Source organism: Eptesicus fuscus, chromosome 11, assembly GCF_027574615.1.
Source record: "Eptesicus fuscus isolate TK198812 chromosome 11, DD_ASM_mEF_20220401, whole genome shotgun sequence".
Taxonomy (NCBI): Eukaryota; Metazoa; Chordata; class Mammalia; order Chiroptera; family Vespertilionidae; genus Eptesicus; species Eptesicus fuscus.
The window spans coordinates 86,529,777-86,557,235 of record NC_072483.1 but is presented as its reverse complement, the minus strand read 5'-3'; the positions used below and the strand labels follow the sequence as shown (position 1 = coordinate 86,557,235).

General features: G+C 39.6%; 1 long non-coding RNA gene across 1 annotated transcript in view; it reads left to right on the top strand.

Moving 5' to 3' along the window:
• The window catches only part of LOC129150712 (uncharacterized), a 187,848-nt gene extending 178,179 nt beyond the window's left edge, over positions 1–9,669 (top strand). Inside the window, exon 3 of the long non-coding RNA XR_008557439.1 lies at positions 9,546–9,669. This is a non-coding gene — a long non-coding RNA (uncharacterized LOC129150712). The remainder of the gene's footprint in view (positions 1–9,545) is intronic.
• The last annotated feature ends 17,790 nt before the right edge of the window (positions 9,670–27,459 follow it).

Below are 27,459 nucleotides of genomic sequence, written 5' to 3'. Positions count from 1 at the left end.
TGTACACTGAGTTTCACTTCACCACCATCTGGTTGATCTACAATGAGATAATGTATATTTATAAGTGCAAGATTTATATATTTCAGTTCTGGCTGGCACACAAAAAGGGAAAAATCTGCTTCTTACTATTTAATTTCTACTGATATTAGAACCTTCATATTTTCATATATTCAAATACATAGCAACTTTTCTAAATCTGGTTCTGATATTAAAGCTTTTGCATTTATCTTGCTTTCTTTTCAAAACCATGAACTCTTTTTTTCACACTATGCAACATTCCGTATCAACACAATATTCATGCTATGCATTGTTATAACAAAGTTCGTGGAAGAAAGATCCAAGTGATTTCATAGTCAGAGTTAGATTAGCAAAGAACCAAGTGTAAATACAGGCTCTTGAGTTTTTATCCAAATCCTCTTTTGACTCTTATGAGAGTAGATATAATTTTAATTTATGTAACATACACACTATATATAAAATTATATAAATATATGTATATATGTGAATCTTTACTTTAATTAAAGATAGCCCTAGCAAAGATCTCAAATTTTTCAGCAGACTTACTATTATGCTTCTTAAATTCATACTTCTAAATTCTAATTTTACAAAAAGAGTCTATCAAGATAAAATTTTACTAGAATTTTATACATATCATATACTTAGTGGTTGCTGCTAAAACTAATTCAGTCTTTCTATTTGGGACATACTTCATTATAATATATTTCAATTGTAAGTCTATATTTTATAAAACATTAATATAGAACCTTAGATATTTAGTTTTGAAATAGAAATCCATTTTCATCATGGAATCAAAATATGCTTTGCCCAATGGCCCTACTTCTGCTGTTTTTAGTCATTGCATTTAACTCTACAGAGAACAAACAAACAAACCCACAAAACAATATCATTTGAATTCAAGGCAAAGTATTCATTTTTGCAGTTTTAGTGTACGGTGTATTTTAATCAACTTGTGATATTTAAAAACACAGATGATTCATTAATAAGAAGGGAGGGATAGATGATTTGACTTCAAACATTCTAGACGATGGCTTTTGCTCATGGTAAAAATTTAAAGCTGCCACTTTTTCTTCCTTTCTGCCTTAGTCTCCTATTTTTTTCCTTAGCCTGGGGACTGTTTCTTTCTTTTCACCCCAAAGTTGTGTGTGTTGTTGTTGTTTACTTTAAATCTAGTGGGGGTCAGATGAAAGATATACTAATTTAAATATAGTTTTTAGCCTTGAACAATACCTATATAATTTCATCTTATTTTGCTGGCTAGAAACAGCTTAATACCTGCTAGCAAGATAACCACACACAAACTCTTTCCGTTTTATAATGTTACCTACTGAAACTTTAAGATTTCAATTGAGTATTTTCTAACCGTTTCATTATTGACACCATAGAGCTGAAAGGGTATAAAAGGACAGAAGGCAGAGGAAAAAAGAGAGGGCAATGGATCTTGGTGCATTTTACACAATATGAAAATTTGTCCATTATTGGGGAGAGGGGTTGATAGACCCTCCCCCTCCAACACACATACACAACGACCTCTCTGCAAATAATAAAATTGCAAAGATAAACTAATGTAAACTTCTCAGAACATCATTGGATTACAATCCCTCTCACAATACTTTTGATTGTCCATTTTCAGAGAGTTTGAGAGAAGAAGGATTAAATCCATGAGGCCTTTCACTTTGTGGTTAAAGATTAATAAAACATATCCAGTGGATGGTGAAGGCCCTGAGCGGAACCAGGGAGCAGAAGAGTCCCAGAGGAGACTACGAAGGAGAAATGATGATAGAAGCAGAAAGTGGGAGAGTTTCCTGATGATTTAGACCTTAAACCAGAGCCAAGGACTTTGTCATCCCCGGACACTGGGGAGAAGGACTGCTTGGAGAACAGGAACTCCAGGATTAGTGAACGTGGGTCCTGGCAGTTTTGCTGTAGGGCCTCTGATGGAACATTTCCCGTGTAAGGAGTACCTCCCTTTGTACCTTTAGAGTCCACTCATATTTGGCCAATGGCAGAGACCCACGCCAAGAACAAATGCAGAAAGGACTGGAGTTAGTAGCCTGCTCAGGTCTTGCACAAGCAGACAACACCCTTGCTACCTTTAGGGAAGTGACTCCAGAAGTCCTGTCCCTGCAGAGATGTGGCATCTAGCAAGTACTTTAGCTCCCCAGAGACCAACCTTCAACCCCCAGTGGAGGAGACATGTGGATGCACATCTACAGGCTGGAAGCCCACGTCTAGGAAGGTCTGTGGGTGTCTGCGGGTGAATGGCATGAACAAATATAGGAAATCCTGCAGGACTCCATCATATATCAAGTGGGAGCAAAGGAAAGTGATTGGATTCTATTACTTTGCCATGAGGGGTCTGAAGTTCTTGTGCAGCTATGGCCTTTTATTGGCCACACGAGTTGTATGTTAGAGAACAGGAGTTCTCAATTTTTTCAGCAGACTTAATGCTTCTAAATTCATACTTCTAAATTTTAATTAAAACAAAAAGAAAACCAAAAGTCTATCAAAATAAAATTTTGCTAGAATTTTATACAGATCATATACTTAGTGGTTGGTGCTAAAACTAATTCAGTTTTTCTGGCCTACTGTGGTACACATACAAACATTTTGGTAACCTGACTTTTTGCTGAAAGACTTATAACTTATTGTGAATATTTAGCATTTTTACAAGTTTTTTTATGAAACGATTTTGAGCTGTAACATGATAGGTAGTCTATCATATGGACATAAAACAATTCATTTAATATTCTAGATTTGGAAATTTAAGATTGTTTCTATTTTTTTTTCCAAATTTAAATGGTGCCACTACAAATATATTTGCAGTGATACCTTTCTGTAAATCCCCAATAACTTGACAGTTTGAATTTTTATAGAATTTTTTCATTTTATCAAGTTTCTATACTTTACAAATTGTACTCTAATGTCCATCTTTACTTTTTATTTTCTATATTTTAAAAATTCACCTTTTCTTTAGTGAGCAGTATATTTTGCAAAAGCATACAAAGTAAAAAAAAGAGAAAAGAAAAAAAAATTACTGAATAATGCTCAGTTGCTTTATTCCATTCATTTCATCTATGATACTAAAATCTATTTTCACATCAACATTTGACACTGATAATTAAACCAATTTTAACAAACTTGAAGAAAATTTCCCCCCTCTGAAGACCTTTCTCATTTTTACTTAACAAAAGATGTCACTCCTTCAAGTATCAAATTTAATCCTCAACCACTCAAATCACATTAACAAAGAGAATTTCAAGTCATCTCTTTGTTATTGTGACAATGCTCAGATATTTCAATACATTTATATTCCTATTCACTGCCACCGAGACAAATGCATCTACTATATGAATTGGTAGTCATACCACAATATGAATGTAACTGTTCTACAAAAAGAAGACATTTTTTTCTAAAGCATTTTGGAAGTAAGTGAAATATTAAAATTCATGCCCAGATTTATTTTTTCTCATAAAGCTGTCAACTTTCCTTACCTTAAAAGTAAACGATGTGAGACAAAAAATAAAAATAAAATAAGAGCTAGATAAAGAAGCACCCAGCCGAGAATTCTGAATTGGAAGAACACTGAGCTTTTCTGTATGGCTGCAAGCTGCCTAGCAGCTGATAGAGTGTTCTACCATGTCCTGGGCCATTAAAGGATATTAATTAGCTCTCCCAGCAGCTTTGTGAGGGAGGTTGTTGTCATAGATGAAGAAACTGGGGCTTTGAAATCCTCAGAGCTTTGCCCAGTATCAGATAGCATGCAAGCTGCAGACCTCTGTAAGGCTACAGAACCAGTGTGCAATGTGCCCACTGCTTTCCAGCACAAAACTCTTACGAATTCAGGACAATTGGCTTGTGAGAGTAGACTTGCCCGAATACACCACATGGCCCAAGGTCTCCTTAGTGAAAGGCCTAAGGGCCTGGGAAGGTAAGTGTAGTTATTAGTACACTATTCATACAGTCCCAAGTTAATATGAAATTAATTAAATTAGAAACTATTGAGCATGTATATGTCTAATATTCTCTCAATTTGCGTTCTGAGTAGAAGCAAATTATATTTATATTATATTTTAATAAAAGACTGCCTTGAATTACATTGCAAAAATACCCCCCTTGGGAATTTAAACTAAGACTTGACTAGGGGAGGAGGTATGACAGGTAGGGCAGGGGAGAAATCCAGAAAGAAAATTTGTGGAGGCATATGGAGGTATGGGCTCCTTCACACTGGTGTTTAATTTTTTTTTAACTTTTCAATTACAGGGGACATTCAATATGATATTATTAATTTCAGGTGCACAACAGAGTGGGTAGACATATAACTCATGAAGCAGTCCTCCCAATAAGTCTTGCACCCATTTTACACCATGTATAGTTACTCCAATATTACTGACTATATTTTCTAAGCTGTACTTTACCTCCCCGTGACTATTTTGTAACTGCCAATTTGTACTTTTTAATCCTTCACTGTTTTCACCCAGCTTTAAAGCCACACACCAGTATTTCCCATAAAATAATAGGGGATGACTAGGGTAAGAATATTCAGTTTTTCTTAAACAATCTGGTGGATTGACTATAGGTCGCCATAACATCCTAATTTGCAAGCAGGACTCTTCCTCTAAGAATAATTGAAGGGGTGAACTTGGCAACCGAAAGCCTTGGGACAGGAGGACCAAGGCAAAATGCTTTCATCATCACCTTGCTTTTGGGCATTCCTCTCTAAATAAGTCTACAGTAATTTTCTAAAACCTAGTTCAAATAATTTCTATTTCTCATTTTAATAACTTGCGAAAAAATGAAAACTTGTATATGTCTGGTACTGTGCCTGGGTTGGGGCTCTAAAGATTAACAAGACATGACTCTTGCCCTGAAGGAACTTAACCATCTAAGAAGGGAGACAGAACAGCAACCGGGAACATTAGTAATACTTTAAAATACTGATTGATGTGGCTTAGTTTTCCACACACTCTGGCATCTGATCACCCCCCTCTTCAGTCGGAAGAATCCATTCCTTTTGGCAGCTTTATGTTTTAGTGACAAAGAAAAAACAGTCAATACTCAACTTTTGGACTCCAAGAGGGGCTTTTGAAACCTGTGTCAGAAAAGCCACAGATTTTGTCTGCAGGAACCGGGCTTTTGATAGCAGAACATGTTCAGAATCAAAAGACAGGGTGAAAAGGGAACAGGTCATAGAGAGTAGCCACAGAGGATCATCCAGAAACCAACTTTATCCAGGCAGAGTGGAGATTGGGGGGGGGGGGGGGAGAGGGGCGGTGAGGAGAGGGGTCATTGAGGCCTCCAGTCCCTGTGATGACCTGGTAGGAAGGAGCAGAGTGAGCAGGAGCGATTTTGAGAGGTCTCTACATCAGCACTGCCCATTGCCAACCAACACTAAGCCACCGCCAGGATCATCCATTGTACCGTGGGGCCACCGCCACTCATGCTTAAGCTGGGGAGCTCAGCCTGCTGGCTTTGTTGCTTTCTGAACAGGGCTTGCCAAGATGCTTATAGATTGTCTTCCAGCGTTGATACTCATCTGTGTTCTAAAATGCAGCCCTTTTTAATCAGCCCACATGGTCCAACTCTTTTCGAAGGCCTAGGGATTTCCAGTTCCTTGGACAGAAGCAGGCCCTGCCACAGAGAGGGACATGGAGCTCTGGAAGGCAAAACCCCACACCCCCAGCGCTGTGGTTACGAGGCAGCCGAAAGGGCCCTCTTGCCTTCCTCCATGGTCAGCAAGCTCTCAGGCATTTGTCTGGACACACGGTGGTTCAGCGTGGCGTTGTGCTTCCCTGCCGCCCTGTCCCCTTCCCCGAGTTCAACAGCAGCCCTCTGCTGTGTTCTTTCCCCAGCACCGGGCTTTTCATGATTTCTTGACTTCATCAGTTCTGTCTTGCTGTCTCCATACACCCGTGGCCAGACGTCTTTTCCAAAGAATCAAATTTTTTTCTTTGAGAAATCCGTGTTTATGAACTTCTTCCCCAGAAAGCGGCCCAACCTCATCCTTGTTCTAAGTGAACCTGAGCAATGAGATCCTGGTTCATTAAACTCAGCACAACAGGTCAGGGGCTGGGCGTAGAGACATGAGCTGCTTATTATAAAGAAATGTGACTGTATCAAGTTAAAGGGTTACCACTGCATTAATGAAGCCAGTGCACATTACTACATTACTTAATTGATATAGCAAATTACCTAATTGGTTAAATTAGCCAAGGTCTGCTGTATGTACACATGTCTCATTCTAACAAGTTTACCTGACATTTTACCTTACTAAAGGGATCTGTCTCAAGGAAACAAAATTATGTGGGAAACTGAACTTCTAAAGCATGTGCTGCTACTAATATCATCTGAACCATATGTGACAGACCTGACATTTACTGACAGATACAAATGGACTTAATTAAGTATTAATAGTAATAAACCGAGGCAGGATTTAGATATGTGGTCTAATGTGACTTTCCTATCAGTAAAAGTCTGTGATCTTGCTGCTCTCAAAGAAGATAAATATCTGTTGCTTAGGACAGGGTAGGAGCTACGTCATAATGAGGCGCACCTGTCACCAGAGAGCGGTACCTTCCTACGTGTGTGCTGGTCATTTACAAAGCTAAGTGGTGTGTCCACACACTTAGCACCGGACTATTCATTTTAAGAATACAGAAAATATTCACAGAGTTCATAGAGAAACTGAGAAGGACTCTTGAATTCTGATGGAACGATATTCGACACTTAAACAAACTTGTGCGTCCACATTTTACTGTGTAATGCAGAGTATAAGTGCTCTAGATGCAGGGGCCACAAGCTGGTGGTCTTGCAGGCAAATTCAGCCTGCAGGCGTGAAGACACACTGTGTTGGGTCCATAGTATTTTAAATATAGGAACATTTCACGCCAAAACATAAATAAATCTGGATTTCTGATTCCATTGTAGAATATTAGGCAACAGTGGCCATTCCCACACAGCAATATTGGTTTGATCTGACAGGAGCTGCTCACTTAGGTGCAATATGCACATTCAGGTTCACCATGATCTCTATTCTCACCTGCTCCACTCATTTGTGTGACCTGCCTGGCCCTGGTAGGTATTTGAGGATATGTGTGTGTGTGTTTAACGTCTGTTTTAAACACTCAAAGCAGCCTCAATTAAAGCAGGAAGGAATGAAGGGTAATGAAGAATAAAGTACTCAAATAATGTTTCATGAATAAAGGGGTTTGATGTGGGAATTTAAAGGTGAATTAGTTAAATGAGGGAAAGGAAGGTTTTTAGTAAGGGAAAATAGGATGAAGGAGGCCTCAAGGCATGAGTGGTCCTGGTAGCCTGGACTTCAAAGATTTGAGTAGACAAATAAGATCGACATTCCACATGAAGGGATTAAAAAGTATTTGTGTTTTGTCTAATTTGGTCATAAATGAGGATCCAGTATAGGAATTTTGGGAGGGAAGTAATGTGATACAATGAAAGTGTTGTTTATAGGTGATAGTAGGTAGAGGAATGTGTTGGAAGAGATTGGACTCAGATGGACAAGGTGGGAGCAGTGAAATCGTGAGGTGCAAAGTAAGGAAGAGCTCCTACATGGAGGTTTGTAGCATTGAGAAAGATTACAAATGAGACGTTGCGTATAACAAAGCAACTAGCCCTGAAGAGCATATAATTTCTCATAATTGGCAAGTTCATAGGTCAATGGTTATCCTGACTGTAAAATACTAGGTATATTTGTGCCATAAGTTAATTAACACTTAATCTATGTTGAGATGAAATCTATTTTATTTCTTTACATTTTATTCATCTTCATTTCATGGAAGCTATTTCTGAGATCAGTTATTTCTTCATGCCCTTGATCATAACCCTCCCCAACATTGAGAATTATCTGTCCTGTGTCTGGGTCTCTTAATAACTCATTTATATTGTAACTAGAGGCCTGGTGCATGAAATTCGTGCATGGGTAGGGTCCCTAGGCCTGGCCGGTGATCAGGGCCTATCAGGTTCCTTGCCTCCCCGCCTCCTCCTTCCCTCACTCCCTCAGCACCCCGCCTCCACCCCTGGTCACCCACCATGTTCTGCGCCACCCCCTGTAGTCAGCGCACATCATAGCGAGCAATCAAACTTTGTCTTCCAGTCAAACTCCTGAGGGGATACTTTGCATATTAGCCTTTTATACTAGTATATATAGATGGGTGATCATTTTAAAACTATAATTTTTCTTTCAGGGATAATGAATATTAAGATAAGACTCAGAAAAATAAAGTTTTAGATATTTTGAGTTGTAAAGACCTGAGTAATTAATCTAGTCCTTTTACTTTCTAACCTGTTGGTCAGGAAACTGAGGCCCAGTACATGTAAGTGATAGAATGAACCAATAAAATGGCTCCTTTAGAGAAATGCAAAAGCCTCTTGCATCCATTTGCAGGAGTTTGGGTAAATTAGCTCCTATTCAAGACCTGCTGTGATTATATGCAAGCTCATACTACACGTCAACCAAGAATTTCTGAGCATTAGTACCTCTCATGCTGCTTTTATTAGAAGATTAAAAAATCCACCTCCAGTGTAATGGTGGAGGGCATGCTTAGGAAACATCAAAGGGGTTGTTGGGTTACAAGATCATGGGGCCTTTCACAGGGCCAGAAGCCAAACGTTTCATGAGCCAGTACCTCTAAGCAAGTCTCAGGTTGAGCCGTCTGAGTCCCAGTACAAGGTCTGCCTCAAGGACCTGTTCCATTTGCAGCCTGGCTAACATGCCTGTAGCTCAGGGGTGGATTTTATCTTCATTAAAATTTACAGGTGTTTTAACCCATATATTAATTAAAACGACTTCTACCTGAATTGAAATATTACAGTATCAATCCATTATCTAATAAAACAATTTATATGCAAGGAAGATTTTATTCTCTCATTTTGGAAAATCTTCCTCCACATTTTAGTGCTTTGATTGGATGTTGGCCAGTGTTTTCTTTGTTCCTGGGTTCCCAATGTCCACAGTGCCTGGCGCACAGTAGGTACTAAATAAATAGACTCTAAGTGACTTTGATGAATTACTGAACTTTTAAAGAAAAGTTTACTTCCATATCTAGAACACTGATCCTGCCAATAATTTTCTTTCCCATCAGAGAGGAATGATATATAAGTTGGAAAAAAAAAAACAACCACACACACACAACAAAAACAAAACAACTTAAGCATTTGCAAAACCAATGCATCACACAATCACCCCCTTGAGATTTATCCCTTGGCATCAAGACTTTCAAGTTGAGGAGAATGAAGTAAAAGAAGTCAATGTAGCCTATAAAAGAATGTGACCAACTAACTCCGTGTATCAGAAGAGCTTAATAATGGCAATCAATCACTTACGATAAATTCAAACAACATTTACTTTTGGCAGGTAACTGTGTGCCAAGAATGTATCCCGCATGCTCTTTTATTTATGGTAAAACAAAAATGACATTACACTTTGTCATGAAAGAATGCTTTAAGTGATGCTTTAAAAAATATATACTCTGCGCTTGAAACAACTCCTTCCTGATTTATGATTATAGATGCCACTGCGCACATGCTGCGGCCGTTGATATGAGAGGGATGTGGTCAGCCACCGTGCGAGGAAGGATTGATGTCTTTCCCATTAGCCTCGGGAGTCTTCATATCTTCCCCGCTCCCAAGTTTTCCTAAGCAAGTACCTATTTTTTCCTTCATCTTTTAAGATATTAGCACTGATGTGCAAATGAAATAAAATTCAGATGCCTCAAGATCTATGATCTTCACATACTTGAATTAAACGTGCTATACGAGGAGACCGCTCTTCTGTGGGAACCTGTAAGGGATTCTGCTTTGTGTCTGGCATTATTTTCCAGCAGTTGAAGTCGCGTACCTTTAGGCTGACAGTATTTTGACTCTATAGACTACGTGGGCCCTGCACTGCTTATGCGCTAACGATCTGATTTCCATCAGAGTGTACTCTGAGTGTGTGCTCCCCACCCTGTGCGTGCACACGTGTGTGCTCACACATGTTCATAACTTTTAAAGTGATTTTATTGGCAACCACTCTTATTCTTTTGTTTTTGACAGAAAACAAGTGCCTCTGATAGGAACAAGACCAGAAGGAGGGGAAAGAACGAGGAAGTGGATCTCTATGTAACTTCAGGAAGCTTCTGGATTTATGCTGATTCAGGCTACAATGCTTACAACTGTTTCCAAAGTGGTCAGTGTGCCTCAGCTTCTAGTGCATTTGATGGGCTCTGACCCCCAGAAATGCTGATTTCATCTATTACGAGCTGGGTGAAGACTGGGAGGAAACTGCAAATCTGTGGTGGTTTGCAGATTGCACCTTAGTTAAGACCAGATAGTGGCTTGGAAGTTTGGTTTTAAAATTAAATCTGTTTAGCTGAGACGGGCCCCGTTATTTTGTGCACGCGTTCCCCTCCAGTTTTTCTAAGTCATAGTGCATGCTCCACCCTCTGGCACCCACTGGTCCTCCACAATACACACCGTTGTGGGTGCTTTGAGAGCAGGATCCTGTCTTAATCCAAGGCTGTGATTAATAATGGCCACACAGCTGGCAGCATGGTTTGTTTCTTTTATCAGCTGTGTGACCTTGGACAACGCAGTAATCACTCTGGAAAGAGGTTTCTCATCTGCAAAATAAGAGAATTGAGCTAGAACGCTGACTGCAAACTATTCTGGAAAATGGGAGGAGGAAGGAAGAGAGGATAGAACAACAGACATGACCGGTTTTCCTGTTCTCACGGGGAAGATCCCCTTCGACTTGTTTTGCATATTAAGTTCCTGGATAATGAAAGAATTCCAAATTAAATACAAATTTGGAAATCTTTGGGGTAGAAGATCATTAAGCTTCTTTTTAGTATTAAGCTATTTTATGATATTCTTTTAGAGTTTCTTTCTGATCTGTAGATTACACAAGCAGTACAGACAATAAAGCACTGTGCTGGTGAGATTATACCAGGTTTTAATTTTTTTTTCTGTATTTTGTACAGTGTGCATACTCTGTAATTGTTCAAAAATTAATAGTCATTAGAAAAAAACTAAAATATATATACACACAATGTAATAGTTAAGAAAAACCTGTGGGTCTTAAGTAAGTTTTTATTGATATATATATATTGAATATATTTATTGATATTGAATATATATGTATATGGAGAGAAGAGAGAGGCAAAGACAGAAAAGTGCACAAGTATGGATTGATTTTTTTCAAAGCACACATTTTATAAAACATTTTATATCAATTAAAACATGAATTGTTATATTTTATGTAAACAAAATCAGCCACAACTTATATTTGCTTCAGGTGCTTTCATTCTTAAAAATTATTTCAGCAGACATAGTTTATATATGTTGAGTATATACATTAAATCTGAGATTTTGAGCTCCAACTTATTTTTAGTGGTTGGTCTTTAGAAAACATAATAAAAGAAAAATTGTCATTGGTACTAATTAGTAAATGAGAAATATTACATATAGTTTAAAAAAACTATAACTTAAAGTCAAAGAAATTCTCTCTATAGTTCACTCCTCTAACTTCTCAAAAAACAATATAGAATGTGCTCTTAATGATGTATTCACGTGCAACCTAATATTTTTCGAATTGCCTCTAATAAGCCGTTTTCTCAAATCATTCTGGCTTTTAAAGTAATCACTAGTCAAGCTCCGATGAGCAGTGGAGCCAAAAACCATTGTTTTAGTTTCTGCTGCTTTTAAAACCAGTTTGTTTTCCTGGAACCGGTCTGCCAAAGACTTTTTGCAGTTCGGTAGTTAAGTGAGAAACAGATTTGCCATTAAAATGCACAGTCGTGCCATCTGCATAAAGATGTATAGAGCAGTAATGACATATCCATGTTAAATCATTAATAAAAAGAGAACAGAGGAGCGGGCCCGTGACTGACACTGTTGCTTAATAACTGGAAGGGGAAGGGGGAGGAGACAGGCCTGTGAAGAGGAACAGATTGATGTCTGTCGGAGCCATTGCTTCTCTTTTGACAGCATTTGGGCCGGAGCCCACGCTCCCTACCTTCTGTAGGCAAAGCCCGCAGTTCACCAGGCCAAAGCAGTTTGGGAAATTAATGGAAAAACAGCACTTAATTCAGAATCCCCCTTCAGGACGTGGAGTCATTAATATTAGGTTGTCATAGAGTGACATACGAAGCCCTGGCAAAGCCCTTAAAGGCTTTTCATATGTGGAAATCACGTGTTTCCCTCATCAGCATCTCTGAGCTTCCTAAACACTTACTAGTATTATCAGCACTAGCCACTGATGCTAACAGGCTCTGCGGCGTGATTTCTCATTGTATTTTATATGGGGGAGATGGAGTTTCTGAAGATGTGAAAGTGAGTCATGAATTAAATAATTGGTCCAGAATATGAATTTCAAATTTAGGAAATCTCTTTGTGAAGAAAATCTGGAATAAATAAATAAATTCTACTTTGGTAAAGTTATATCTTTGATCCTCATTTTTTTTTTTTTTTTTTGGTGCCAAAGTGAGCGAAGAATATTTACTTCAGTACAAACTGTGAGGTTACAGAAGAAATTGTAGATATGATCCGCCTGGCCCTTAGGAGCTAGCAATTTAAAAGGAACTCTTAACCCATAAGAAATATATATATATATTTTCCAGGCATGAAAAATATATAAAGGGGTTCATAACTGACTTTGGCTGGTCACAGCTTATCTAAATCTATAGGAGTCTTAAATGGCTGGGGTAAACAGATTCAAGTGGAATTAGTCTGGGAAGATTTTTAAAAATACACACATTTAGCCCAGCTGGCATGGCTCAGTGGTTAAGCATTGACCTATGAACCAGAAGGTTACAGTCACCCGGTAAGGACACATGCCTGGGTTGTGCACTTGATCCCCAGTAGGGAGTGTGCAAGAGGCAGCCAATCAATGATTCTCTCTCATCATTGATGTTTCTCTCTCTTTCTCTTTCTCTCTCTCTCTCTCTCTCCCTTCTTCTCTGAAATCAATAAAAATATTTTTTTTTTAAAAAAATAAGACATACATTTGGGAAAATGCCAAAGTCTTATTTTGATAGTAAACCCACCTTATCCTGTGGATATCAGTCATAGGTTGTATAGTTCAACATTCAGTGAGATGTGAAGCTGGATAAAATGTATCTCTGGCCTCTGTCTGCAGACATTTCCTCTGTGACATGAATATACACATGCTATGTGGACGACCACAGGTGTGTGGGTTAAGGAACCTAAGTGCTGTCTCCTTGGACACTAACTAGTTGAGTGACACTAAGCAACTCAGCCTCCCCTTCCTCAGACTTCCTCCTGTCAACTTAGATCCCTTTTCGCCCTTTCATTCTGGAATTCTGTTATGTTAATGAGCATCTCACAGCTGTGAGCGGTGTGCCTGTGTTAAAACCCTTCCCTGACCATCCCAAGAGCTTTGTAAGTGCCTGTTAGTGGACTCCATGCATGTGCAAAGCACGGGATAGTGAGAGGAAAGAACCAGGCTTGTCTTCCCCCGCTGTGTACTCAGAAAGCCCAGTTACGTGCCCAGAACTGTGCTTAGCATCGAGGCACTGAGAGGAGCAAAACAACACCAGGTCCTGTTTACTGAGCTTTTAGTTCAGTAGAGGGCTACAGGTAATTGCGGGATAAGTACATGTACAATTGCTAATGATATGAACTGATTCAGGAAAAGGTACAAAGTGCTAGGAGTTGTTTACCATGGGCTTGAAGGGAAACTCTTAGGGAGAGTATAATCTATACTAATAAAAGGGTAATATGCTAATTAGACTGGACATCTTCCAGACAACCTTCCAGACGTCCTTCTGGACAAAGCCATGGTGGCGGGGCCGAGGCAGAGGCTGTTAGGGGCAATCAGGCCAGCAGGGGAGAGCAGTTAGGGCAATCAGGCTGGCAGGGGAGAGCAGTTAGGGGGATCAGGCCAGCAGGGGAGAGCAGTTAGTGGGATCAGGCCAGCAGGGGAGAGAAGTTAGGGGGATCTGGCTGGCAGGGGAGAGGAGTTAGGGGTGATCAGGCTTGCAGGGGAGCAGTTAGGGGCATCAGGCATGCAGAGTGATTAGGGGTGATCAGGCAGGCAGGCAGGTGAGTGGTTAGGAGCCAGTGGTCCCGGATTGCAAAAGGGATGTCCAACTGTCGGTTTTGGGATTGGGTCTAAACCGGCAGTCAGACATCCCCCAAGTGGTCCCGGATAGGAGAGGGTGCAGGCTGGGCTGAGGGCCCCTCCCCCACCGTACACAAATTTTGTGCACTGGGCCTCTAGTCCTATATAATAAAAGGTTAATATGCAAATAGACCGAATGGCAGAACAACCGAACAATCAATCAAAGCATAATATGCTAATGATATGCTAAGGCTGCTCAACTGCTCTCTATGATGTGCACTGACCACCAGGGGACAGATGCTCCGACCAGTAGGTTAGCTTGCTGCTGGGGTTCAGCCGATCTGGACTGAGTGAGATGGGCCAGACACGCCCTGGAGCCCTCTTGCAGCCCTCCCTGGCCTGATCGTGCACCAGTGGGGTCCCTCAGGCTGGCCTGTGCCCTCTTGCAATCTGGGACCACTGAGGGGATGTCTGAGAGCCGGTTTCAGCATGATCCCGCAGGTCACTCCCCTTGGGAGGGTGCCAGATGCAAGGCTCATGGCTGGCGAGTGCTGCTGTGGCAGCGCGAGCCTCTCCTGATCGGGACTGATTGGGCGCAAGCCTGCGGCAGGCACAGTGGGGCCGGATGAGCAGGAGCGGCAGATAGGAGCTGCAAGCGGCATTGGACTGCGGGTTTTGGCCTGATCCCTGCAGACCACCCAGAGAGACCCCACCCATGCACAAATTTGTTCACCAGGCCTCTAGTTGTAATATAACATTGTATTAGTTTCAGGTGTACATCATAATCATTTGATATTTGTATATATTGCAAGGTGATCCCCACAATAAATCTAGTTAAAATCCATCACCGTACATAGTTATAATTTTTTTCTTTTGATAAAAACTTTTAAGATCTCATTTTCTTAGCAGCTTTCAGTTATGCAATACAGTGTTATTAACTATAGTCACCATTCTGTACATTACATCCCATGACTTATTTATTTTATCTGTACCTTTGTAACCCTTGACCTCCTCCTTCACCCATTTTGCCCACACCCTATCCTCTGCCTCTGGCAACCACCATGTATCTATGAGCTTGGTTTTTATTTACTTTTATATTCCACATGTAAGTGATAATAGTGTGTGTCTTTCTCTGTCTGACTTATTTCACTTAGCATAATGCCCTGAAGGCCCATTTGTAGTGTCCCAAATGACAAGACTTCATTTTTTAAGGCTAAATAATATTCCAATAGAATAATATTCAAATAATATTATATTTAATTTACCTATTTATTCATCAGTTGATAATTAGGGAGTTTCTATATCCTGACTATTATAAAATATGGTAAGATTAACATGGGGTGATTATATCTTTATGAGTTACTACTTTCTTTTTCTTTGGATAAATACTCATAAGTAGCATTGCTGGATTATATGGTAATTCTATTTTTATTTGTTTGAGGAACCTACGTACTGTTTATATAGTGGCTGTGCCAATTTATGTTCCCACCAACAGAGTATAAGGGTTCCCTTTTCACTCCATCCTCTCCATCACTTGTCTTTTTTATGATAGCCATTCTAACAGGTATAAGGTGATGATTAGTGATGTTGAGCACCTTTTCATGCACCTCTTGGTCATCTATATGTCTTCTTTGAAAAAAAAAAATGTCTACTCAGGTTCTCTGAATATTTTTTAATTTATAATTTGTTTTTTTTATATTGAGTTATATGTATGAGTCCTTTGAACTGCGATGCATGTATAGTATATGTATGATGTATATTTATATAGTATATAAGTAAGAGTTAATTTGGTGTTGGAATATGAGGTGGAGAGAGACTGCCAAAGTGTGCAAGGCAAAGAGAACAGTAAGTGCAAAGGCACTGTCCACACTGGAGAAATTGAGAGGAGGCTGGAGTTACTCCCCAAGGAGTAGCAGGCATTGCAGAGCCAGGTAGGGGCCACATCATGCAAGGGCTTACTGGCTAGACTATAAATACCATTATTAGTTGCTGAGAAAGAGTCCTAAGGAAAGTTCCTAGGGATTTATAGAACACCTTTCCACTTCTGTGATGGAAAGAAATAGTATGCATTATCTTAGACATTGTGTTGGATTCATGCCACACCAAATAGCCTCTCTAATAAAGGAGCTGCTTGCTTACCAGCATATAGAATGATGAGAGAGTTTTCTGACTACTATGAACACAGTAAATCACAATAGTTAGACATGAGAGTCTGAGGCTCAATAATACTTACCTGAAGTTGCCATTTCCAGAAACAAAAAAAAAGCATCCAAATCAATGAAATTTGCTGATCAGAACAATTCTAAATTATGGAATTGCCTTTCCCTTATTATTTTATTGGATAGAGGATTCAGATCAAAAACATCCCTGGAACTATCTGGAGGTTACATATTCTGCAAGATGCTAGATCCTTACCATTGAAAGTGTGGTCTGCATCCAAGGGGCATCAGGAGAGCTTGTTAGAAATGCAGAGTCTCGGGTCCCACCCCAGACCCACTGAGCCTGCATTTAACAAGCTCTTCAAGGGGATTCTAGGGCACATTGGTGTTAAAGAAGTGCTGCTGGGAAAATAGGTACTGGGAAAATAAAGTCAAAATAATGTATAAATTAGTGTGTTGAGAATAAATTTAAAATTAGCTTTCTTGTAGCTAATTATAATTTTAATGTAAAATTTCCTTAACACTTTCATAAATTCAAGTTTAATTATTGTTATGGAAAATGTTTTACTAGGAAACAATTACTCTAGGCATGATGCCAACAGTTTTAAGGTTTAAACTTTACTCAAAACACAGCAAAATATTTTGAGTGTAAACATATTTCCCTTGTAGGGTAAAAATAGCCATGCTAAATATCAGTGATCAATTACTGAAATTTCCTGTGAGAAATGTTCACAATAGTTCAAGGCAAAGCAACAATTCAATGGTCTGTCCTCGGTCCCCAAATCACTGGTAATTGTTTAGCCCTTCAGACCTTTACAGTCAAAATCCAGAACTATTTATGGGATTCATGTTTGAAATTTCCAAGAGTATTTGGACTTATTTGGAGCTTGAGTTTATATAATAAAAACACATTCTTAACAATTTATTTAACTAAATTTGGAGCTCGAAGCTCTCAATGGATGTATGAATCATGGGAGCCTGGCCAGATGTTTTGGAGTGTGGAATTCAAAACGCATTAGCAGCATGGCATGTCATGCAGTCTGAGGCAAAACATTTCTTCTCTCTTTCCAAAAGCCTTGTTTAGTTTCTATTGTAAGGCATGAACTATGGTGACAGTTCATAGCTCTAGGGAAACATCTAAAATCCATAAGTAGTATCTACCCAGACAGTGGAAATATGAGGCAATTATCTACACAATCAATGTCACAAAAAAAGGCTGCCCACTCAGCCATGTACGAAGTCCATGATGCATAGTTACCTGTTAGGTTTATTTCACTCTTTTATGCCTAACATTTTCTAGAGGATCTTTTGTTCTTTGCTCCATTCCCATCCCTCTTACTGTTAGCAGATGACCTTCTTTATTCTTTATGAAGAAAATACAATGAATTAGAAAAATATTCTGAGAAGTCCCACAATGTCACCAACACAATGGTCAGAATCTCTATTTATCTGCAATATTATTGTACCATTTATATCTTCTTTTTCTTATCCCATTCCTCTGAATCTTTCTCTTCACTTTTTTTTCAAATTTGTCCCACTATTTCATATCATCAAATCTGATACAAGGAGTGGGTTTTCGATGAATGTGTAAGATGAACGCTTTATTCTCAAACATATAAAAACAAATTAAACAAACCCAATTATCTTCTCTTGACCCTGTTTTTCCTTGATGGTATTTGTCTTTGTCTTTTCTTCTTCTCTCACCATCAGACTTCTTGAAAGTGAAATTAACACTCTTCAACCCTTATTTGCTCCTGAACCAGCCCTCCCAACTCAACTGCAATGGTTGGTGGCAACATCACCGATTACCAACGTCCTCCAAGTTTAAGTTACTTTTGCATTCCTCATTGGGCTCTTCCACATAGCATAGCCTTGTACCTCCTTGAAATGATCAGCTTTGTCCTTTCGTTGGATTCCCAGTACCCTCTTCCCAATGTCTCCTTCCAAGTCCTTCAAGTTTCCATTCTAGCCATCTCTAGAATTGAACTCCTTCCTCAATTTCCCTTCCCACCCACACACTCAAACCCTAATTCCTTTTCACCTCCTATTGGCTTACTTGACACTACATTGTGCCCCTATCAACCTAAGGACCATTTTCACAAACTGCTAGAAGTGTAGTCCTTTAAAATAAAAGAAGAGATTCCTCTTCCGGTTGGTGCTAGGCTCTCTGCTCTGCCACATTCCAGCACAGGAACCCAAGAAGTCTCAAGATCCTAAAACCTGGCCTTCCAGGCAGTAGAAGAGTAAAATTTTCTAAAAGGACAGTAGATATTTTATTTTTCAGTTGTTTAAACTTGATAGAAAACGCTCAAATATTTAGAACATGCTATATGGGTCTCATATCTGCTACGCCATGCCCTGCAATTATTACAAGTGGGCCTTGATGTTGAGTTCCTTTTTTGTTCTTTGTTTTTTTTGCCATTTAAAGCTACAGCAGACTGAACATCACAGAGTGTTTTTTTCATGCCTACCACAATATTATGTGTTTTAGAACAGTATTTGTTTGTTTAATATTACCAGAATCACCTGCAGCAATGATTTTCAAAGTTTACTGTGTGTTGAAATCACCTGGGGATCTTGTTAAAATGCAGGTACTGATTCAGCAGGTTGCAGGTGGGGCTGGAGAGTCTGCATTTCTAACAAGTTCCCAGGTGATGCAGCCGGTCTTCAGACCATATTTTGAGCATGAAGGACCCATAATACTTGTTTAAATGCAAATTCTTGGGCATCATCCTCAGAAATTCTGATTAAGGAGATCTAAATGGGACCCAGATGGTAAGCAAAACAGGGCTTTTTCAAGACGGGACCCAGGTGGGGCTGGGAAGATGGCCTATAGCTTACATTTTAGAACAAATGCTCCAGAACATGCTTCTCAAACTGTCCTGCAAAGTGGATTCCTGACCCCGTGAAAATGCAGACTCTGAGCTAGATAGAGGCTGCATTTCTCACAGTGATGCTCATGCTGTAGACCCACCAACCACTCTCTGAGTTGCAAGACTTTCATATAAAAAAATCAACTCAAAATGGATAAAAGTCTTAATCATAAGATGGGAAACCATAAAAATCTTAGAAAAATCCATAGGCAGCAAAATATCAGACATACATTGTAGCAATATCTTTACTGATATAGCTCCTAGGACAATGGACACTAAGGAGAAAATAAACAAATGGGACTACATCAAAATAAAAAGCTTCTGTGCAGCAAAATAAACCATCAACAAAACAACAAGACAGCCCACAGCATGGGAGAACATATTAGCCGATGTTATATCCGATAAGGGTTTAGTCTCCAAAATTTATAGGGAACTCATACATCTTACCAAAAGGAAGATGAACAATCCAATAAAAAAATGGGCAAAGCACCTAAATAAACACTTTTCAAAAGTGGATATACAGAAGGGCAAGAGACATATGAAAACATGCTCAAAGTCACTAATCATCAGAAAGATGCAAATTAAAATGACAATGAGGTACCATCTCACACCTATCAGAATGGCTATCATCAACAAATCAACAAATGACAAGTGCTGGCGAGGATGCGGAGAAAAAGGAACCCTCATGCACTGCTGGTGGGAATGCAGAGTGGTACAGCCACTATAGAAAACGGTATGGAGTTGCCTCAAAAAATTACAAATGGAACTCCCATTTGACTCAGTAATCCCACTTATAGAAATATATCCCAAGAAACCAGAAAGGATATATGCACCCCTATGTTCATAGCAGTACCATTTACAATAGCTAAGATTTGTAAACAGCCTAAGTGCCCATCAGCAGATGAGTGAATTAAAAAACTGTGGTACACCTACACAATGGAATACTATGCTGCTGTAAAAAAGAGAGAACTCTTACCATTCACAACAGAATGGATGGACATGGAGAGCATTATGCTAAGCGAAATAAGCCAGACAGAGAAAGATAAATATCACATGATCTCACTCATTTGTGGAATATAATGAACAACATAAACTGATGAACAAAAAACAGATCCAGAGACAGAGAAGCAAACCTAAGAGGGAAGGAAGGGTAGGGTGGGGGGTAAGGGGGAGAGATCAACCAAAGGACTTATATGCATGCATATAAGCCTAACCAATGGACACAGACACCAGGGGGGTGAGGGCATGAGTGGGGGGCGGAGGGGGTGAAGTGAGGGGGGTAAGGACACATATGTAATACCTTAATCAATAAAGAAAAAAAGAATCAAAAATTAATTATTTAAAATCAGAAAAATAATAAAAATAAATTAAGAGAGACAACTTTATCCTAAAAACAAGATAAGAAGCAGTCTTCTTCCTATTGTGAGGGTTCTCTGACTCTAGAAGGAGGTTCTGAGATAAGATAAATTATCTAGAAAGTTGGTGAAAAATGAACCAATTAAGAATGCAAAGATAGCCGAAACCGGTTTGGCTCAGTGGATAAGAGCGTCGGTCTGCGGACTGAAGGGTCCCAGGTTCGATTCCGGTCAAGGGCATGTACATTGGTTGTAGGCACATCCCCGGTAGGGGTTGTGCAAGAGGCAGCTGGTCGATGTTTCTCTCTCATCGATGTTTCTAGCTCTCTGTCCCTCTCCTTTCCTCTCTGTAAAAAGTCAATAAAATATATTTAAAAAAAAAAAGAATGCAAAGATAACATGAGTGTAGAATGTTATAATACCATGTTAGCTCAGCCCACCCAGACACAAGGGTGTGGGGAAGGGGACTTGGGGGTAGGAGTATAAGGCAAGTCTGCTATCATGTCCTTAACTTTAGGGATTTCTCTCCCTCATTTACTCCACACACCGGGCTGTGAGACATGCACGTTCTCCTCTTCGATGACAGAAAACATAACGAATGAAGGTGAGAGAGCTGTTTCGCAGCATTAAGGATCTCAATCGAACTGTCTGACGTTTATTATTTACAGTTTTTCTCACATTAATTTTTGGCACAATAGTATGGTAGTAGATTGCAGACCATGGGCCGGAAAGAAGGCTTTTGAATTTAATTTATTTCATGGAAGCTAAAAAGTTCACGCTGATTTATAAATGTACGATGAAATAAGATTCAATGAGCCTTATGAGACAAAGCTGAAGCAATTCAGAATCAGGAGCCTGAAATATTATAGGCAGTTTGTTCATCTCTGAAATCTCACACTGTTATTTAAATTCCTCTAAGTTCATTAATCCCATTTAATAGCAGCTGATGCAAATCCACTTGGACTTTGGGGAGCAAAAAAATAATGGGCCATGATGCCCTCATGCCACAGAAAATAATACAATTATTTTTACTTTGCAAGAGGTCACATTTGAAGAGTTTGAGATTTCAAGCTGCTATAACTACAAATTTAGCAAAAAAGTAGGCATTTAATGATAGAGTTCACTTTAGTGGTTTAGGTTTTATTTTGAATGTTTGTTTTGTCTTAAAAACACTAATGCTGAAATGTTGTCTCAAATCTTTATTTTCAAATCACTTATTATATTACCATAAATTACAGGGTGCAGTAAAGGCCAGATTTAAAAGAAAGCACACTTTACTGTCTCATTTTTCTATAAATAACATGACACTTTATGAAATAAGAATTATCATAAAAGTTTCTCTCTTTTTTCCTTTCTATAACTCCGGTTGCAAGCACTGAGCTAATGGCCTTCCTCCAACCAGCTCAGTGGACAGTTCCAAATATAGGAGCATAATGGGTAGAGGTTAGCTGTAGGAAGTCTGAGAAAAACGGTAATCTATAATTTCACCACAATTATAATGTTTCCCTTAAATAATAGTTAAGCCCATGGGGTGAGTGCTAACAAATACCTTTTAAAGGTGCTCTTATTACTTTCATTGTTTGGATACTTTTGCTCCCTCCATCCGTGCCATTAGAAGCAGTAAAAGACCTGGGAGGTTTGGAGGTTGTGGTTAACAACCAAGCTGAGGCCCTCAGCCTGGAGGGTGGAGCACATTGTTATCTAGAGGGCCAGGCTGGGCCCCATTTACAGGAAGAAACCTCCCGAAGTTGAGAGTCTCTTGTCAGGATAAACCAGAACTCCAACCAAGCCCCTTAGAGGAGAAATTAATGTTTGGCTCAATTAGGATAAGTCAGAGAAAACAAGTCTTTTTTTTTTTTTCCCAATAAAGAGACCAGATAGTGGCTCAATGGTTGAGCGTCAACCTATGAACCAGGAGGTCACGGTTCGATTCCTGGTCAGGGCACATGCCTGGGTTGCGGACTCGATCCCCAGTGTGGGACATGCAGGAGGCAGCTGATCATGATTCTCTCTCATCATTGATGTTTCTATCTCTCCCTTCCTCTCTGAAATCAATAAAAAATATATTTTTTATATTTCTATATATTATATATATGTATACATGTATATACATATATATAATAATTATTATTATTTAATAGAGAGACCAGATAGCTAGTTAGTGGGTTTAGGTGTAAATCTCATTTTGTCTGTTTTACACCCTGCCTTTCAGAAAGGAAATTGACAAGTAAAACTATCTCTTGGGTCAAGAACCCAATGGGTGATGCAGACAGCTGTGTGGGACTGTCCTGGATGGAATATGCTCCGGGTACCAAGAATCAAAGCAGGGCATGTGAGCTGCAGATTGAAAAGCAGTGGTGGGCAGTGAAGGTGGTTTGCGTCTCCGTCATTAGACCTGGAATCTCACCGTCTGAGGTGCCTGGTCGGCAGGCCTAGGAGCTCCGTTTATCTAATATCGTGGGGACAAAGGAAGGTCCGTTTGGAGGAAAATCTCTCCATGGGATCCGTGGGCAGAGGGAAGAGTGAAACACAGACAACTGTCCTGGGTAGATTTATTGGTATTTCGGGAGAGTCCTTCCTCTGTCCCCACTGTCACACACTGTACTATTATGGATTGTGATTAGGGATGGGACCATGCGTCGTGCCAAGTTTAAAACCCACACAAAATTGTAGGGTTAGAGTCTGGAACAAAACTCCAACCTCTTGGTGTAGAGTTTTTCTACTTATGGCGAAATGTGGCTTCCGGGAGGGTGAGCGAGGATGCCTCAAAGGGAAAAAATGCTTCCCAGGGAACATTTTGATAATTCAAGTGTAAATAAATATAAATCCAAAACACATTTTTAATTAAAGGGAAATGGCTTAGAAAAACACATTTATATTCTCTCCCCTCCCGCACACACTCACTGGCAATCCCCTCCAAATAAAGTTCAAAAGGGGTAGCTTTGGAGAGGGGCTGATGAACCCACCCCGGATTTGCCCTGCTCAGATCAAGTCTCAGAGACAGGCTTTTTAAAAATACACATAAGCCTTGTTCCAGTAAGACGAAAAAGCGTGGTTCCACATCGCAATAAATCATGTTAAATACAAGCAACTGGGTTTGAAACGTACCAGTTGTCATATTCCCCACATCGCGCACACCTCCCGTTTTTGCACTTTCATCTCGAGAACCTGATCTCACCACAATCAGGTTTTCTCCTTTGCAGGCAGGCAGTCCCCGCACCTCGAAGGCTGCACGCAGCCCTCTGCCCTTTCACCTGTTTCTCTGACCCTCCCACCATCCCCAGGCGCCTAAATTACTGGGTGTGAAAGAGGCAGATTTCCTGTTAGCTTTGTTCTTCCTTTTAGGCTCTTTTTCTCTTGTGGCTTTTGTGGCATCTTATAATTATGTTCCACAACATGCTTTCAGGCCTATCTTGTCCATATATAGCGATATAAAAATATGTAATAAGCAACTATTCAGAGGGAGAGAAGACAGGAACAATGGGAAAGGGAGGATATGAAAAGCGGTATTCAGTTTCCCCTCAAACATTTGTGCTATCTGTCTATGGTCTTGTGTTTCTTTCTTTAAACCTGGCCTCCAAAAGGAAGCCTAAAGACACTGATACGTAACCTTTTGGAGAGCTCTCACCAGCTGCCTACAAGGACAAGCAGAATTTAGCGTTTGTTTCACTATTTATACAAGAAAGGCCAAAGGAAGTTGTGCTTGTGGAAACGAAGTAATTAAAAGAGCACATAGAAGTTAGCCTTGAATTTTTAGTCTTGAGTATGTTTTTTTTTTTTACAGTGACCTTCTCCTACCCCCGCACAGATATCTGTCTCCCCCACTAGACTGAACTTGAGTGAAGGGGTGTGTCTGACTCATTTTGACATCCTCACTGTCCACCACTGGACCTGGAACTTACGGAAGGTGCCCAACAAATGTATTTGAAAAAAGCAACTGTACCTAAATGTGTCTGGGCTTGCATGTTCCTCCTCCTATTTTAAATGAGACAAACACTTTTCTTTTCTTTCTTTCTTTTCTTTTTCTTTTTTTCTTTTTAGTTTAAAACCATTTGTGATACAAAGGCAAAATCAATAAATATATCTGATTTATTTATCTGGACCTTGGTTATATGAATTCCATTTCTATTTAATTACCAAGAAACTCAGGATAGAAGCTTCTGGGGTCTCGACACTGTATTACCTTTTGTCAAAACAATTTAGAAATAAAAAGATTATAAGAAATCAAAATTAAATCTTTACTCTTAATTCTAAATTTTAATTTGCCCTTTAGTTGTGGTAGAGGGAGCTTTTTCTGTAATTGTAAATAAATATTTGGTATGTGACATCCGTTTGCAGAGAAGATCTTAAGCTTCTACTTTTCAGGAAAAAAGAAAGTTACTTAATTTTCTCTGCCATTCTTTGCTTACCCTCATACTAATGAAGAGATAATTTAGCAATAGCTATGAAGATTTCTTTTTCCCTCTAACTGAATTTCTTCTTTTTAAGTTAATGATTAAACACATTGAGTTGCATAATTGGGGGAAAATGAGATTTCCCAGGCAATCAATGGCTTTTGATAGGTTACAAATTTATTTGGAACAGATAAGCTACTGTATTTTCAATTGGACAATCAAAATAACATTTTACTTCAAAGGAAAGGAAGCAATAATTGAACACCTTGGCTCACTTCATATTTATGGCTATTTTCCCATTATAGAATACAATTGGACATAGTTTTATATCCTTATGAGCTGAACACATTTCTTTTGCACATGGAACTCACTGCATAAAAAAGGGTATTGTGGAATTGACAAAATCAGAGACCTATAAAAATCAGGTCAATGGCAATAAACCATACTTGCTAAGTATACAGTTGCCTTCTCAACAGAATAAGGAGTATCTTGGCCTATCTTATCTCAGAATCTCCTCCTTTGCCCCTATAGTTTAGATATGCACACATTTGTATCTAAAGGCATCTTATTTTTCTTTAAAGAGCCTGAGGAATGTGGGAATTAAATACTTATCACACGAATTTTAAAGATGTGAATAACAACCCAAGTTTATGCAAAAACAAGCTTAAAAATATTACTTGGAAATTAAGAACTTATGAAACAATGGAATGACAGTCAAATGTGTTACATTATTGATTGCAGACCGTTGGGAGGAACTTGGAGGGCCCTGGAGAAACCATGCAATCCTACTGAGAAAGAGCCAGTCCCTTAGGCGCTGAAGTCATCCTCACGCCGAGAGCAGCAAGGATACACCAACACATGCCATTCATTGTAGACACAGGGAGTTAATTTCTCCACTTAGCACAGATATCTCTTTAAAAAAAGCTTTGATTATCCTCCTTGTTATCATTACTTATCAAATGCCAATGATGCCCTTTATGATGACTAAACCATCAACTGGTCTTGAAAAATCCCGCATGTAGCTTGTGTGTAAAGGGGAAACCCAGAACTCTAACACTGGGTACAGAACCAAGTTGATATTACTTTTCAAATATAATACAAGAGGTCCTTGCTTGGAGTTCTCAAATCTACTATTAAATAAGGCAAATTGCACTCCTGCCAAATCATACGGTGTGTAATCCAGGTCCCATAACTTCCTTCGGCTTGTTCCCAATTTTGTTGTTAAGACCTAAGGCTTTGGGGAACAGGTTAGGGTTAAACCAAAGGAACAAAAAATTAGAAACTACAAATATTCATATTCACTTTGCTGTACAAAAGGCAGATCTAGAAGAGTTTCATAGAAACCATTCTTTCACGTTCTATTGATTGAGATTCCACTCGAAGTGATGAACAAGATATTATTCTTGGCCTCGAAAACTCACAATTGAGTTGGGGGTTACCAAGGATACAAATATGGAAAAGAGAACTGGATTGCAAGTTCACAAGGATAGGAAATTGCCCCATCAGGTACCCCTAACAGTTGAATGAAGTGGGGATCAAGATGGGAAATGCGTCCCCAAAGAGGAGTGTGGTTGAGCTGAGTCTTAAAGGACTACATGGAAATTAGCCTGTCCGAGGACTGGAGGGAGAGCGTGCAAAGAAGAGGAAATGATATAAAAGTCAAGTAACAGGCAAAGGAGAGCTTGGGGCATCAGGGGAAAGTGCCCATGATGCGGGAGGCTGGGGCATGCAGGGGCGTGGTCCGGGTGAGGCCGGAGCAATGAGGGCCACTCCACTCCATGGGACTTTGTAGGGTGCTTTGGGATTTACACTGGAACTTCTAACGAGGTGAGTGTCATGGTCAGTTTTACATTAAGAAAAATTTTACTGGCACCTGTTGAGGACTTCTGGAGGAGATGAGTGGAATGACTGAAGGTGATAATTGATGTTTTAACTTATTTGCGATATCACCGTGCTTTATTTCTTTGGGTCTAATTCCTAAACGTAGTAGCACTATTAAGGTGTTTGAGAGGACATGGACGCCGCTGATGCCTATTGGAGTGCTTCCTCCCTCCACTAGTTGGGCCTCCAGGAAAGGCACTAGACCCGTGGCTAGTCCAGATGGTCACAACAGAGCAGAGGGTGCTTTTTTCTTCAGTGAACGGCCCCCTCATATGCTATTTGGCAAGTCCTTGTGCTCCCCATTTCATCATAAAAATCATTGCCACAGCATCACTGTCGCAATGGATTCAATCTGGCATCGATGCTGTCACATACCAGTGATCCTGGTCCTTCTTCAACAATCTCACTGTGATCAGCAGCTATTAGTAATTTATTTTGTTTCTCACATGCCAAGCTCTGTGACAACCATATGCATGCATGATTGGGCTAAATCCTCCAATCACCCTCTGAGGCAGGTGTGTTATCATCATCCTTATCCTGATTATATACCCATTTTGCATATGAAGAAACTGAGGCTTAGAGAAGTTGTACGACTTGCCCACAGGCAACACCACAAGATGGCAGAGGCAGGAGAGGAACCCAGAGCTCTTTACCCCAAATCCTCTGCCCTGCATTCTGCCTACATTCTGCCCGTTGGAA